Genomic DNA, 1,053 nt, shown 5'->3' on the forward strand with positions numbered 1-1,053 from the left:
GGTCTTGTGAATATATTAATGGTCATATGCAAATGAGATGTGTATATTTTTCATCTCTGCTCCTTTTTAAAAGAAAAAGTAGATGAGGATAGAGGAGATTGGGTTTACACTATAGCCAAACCACTGTGTTGACGAAGAGCATTGTGTTTGATCGAAGCATGCAAGGCCAGGATAACACAGACATTATCCACACACTGGACAGGATGAGAAGGTGACGAACTACAATACCCGCAGTTCCAGGCGTTCTCTTCTGGATCCGGGATTGGTTCAGATCACAAACTTTGTCATGACCCAACGTGGGGACCTTTCTCCTCTCATTGGTCTGTTATTGTTCCTTTTCCGACCAATCACAGAGAGCATCGGGAGACCTCAACCCGGAGAGAAAAATTAAGGTCGTCGGGAATAATTCCCGCCACACAATTTAATTTTCAGCAGAGATCACCACATTATTTTTGCCCTCTCCTCTTGCACCACCAGCGTCAACATTTAAGACGGTATGGAGGAAATATGTGTTCAGTTTTTAGCGTGAGATTCACCACCCTTTCATGTACACTGGAGCGTATCCGCCTGTGAGCCACAGCAACCCCGCGGCGCCACCTTAAAAGCAGCTTTAGCTTGCTGCCAAGTTCATGTGCAGCCGAGAGGCACAGGATAATACAGGCTGGGGTTTGCTGCTGAAAAGCCCAGTGGATCAGCTACTGACCTGCTGTTCTTTTTTTTCTCTCCTCCCTCTTCCTCTCTTTTTCCCCTCTCTATCACTCGCTCACTATTCCTGTATCTTTAGATTTTCTACAGCTCCCCGCTTGGCTTTTTTGGCAGTGTTTCAAAGAGAGAGGACGAGAGAAAACAGAGAGAGAGAAGCGAGAAGAGAGTGTTTCTGTTCCTGGATGTGTGAGTGTGGGGGGTGGGGTGGGGGTAGACGGCTGGCCGTGTTTATGTTTTCCTGGCTGGCGAGGCGGGCGAGGGGGGGCGCGCGGAACGAAGCGGAGCAGTGATGGAGGAGAGGCGAGAGAGCGAGCGCGCGGTAAAGAGAGAGAGAGAGAACGAGAGGGA

The 1,053-nt window shown here is 49.0% G+C and overlaps 1 protein-coding gene across 4 annotated transcripts in view; it reads left to right on the forward strand.

Annotated features, from left to right (window-relative positions):
• Nucleotides 1–625: 625 nt before the first annotated feature.
• tle2c (TLE family member 2, transcriptional corepressor c) overlaps nt 626–1,053 on the forward strand; it is a 20,747-nt gene continuing 20,319 nt past the window's right edge. For all 4 annotated transcript variants that reach the window (XR_004162830.2, XM_012815316.3, XM_012815317.3 and 1 more), the window contains exon 1: nt 626–1,053. This exon is cut by the window's right edge and continues 405 nt beyond it. The gene's annotated coding sequence lies outside the window, so the exon portion shown is untranslated.

Source organism: Clupea harengus, chromosome 22, assembly GCF_900700415.2.
Source record: "Clupea harengus chromosome 22, Ch_v2.0.2, whole genome shotgun sequence".
Lineage (NCBI taxonomy): Eukaryota > Metazoa > Chordata > Actinopteri > Clupeiformes > Clupeidae > Clupea > Clupea harengus.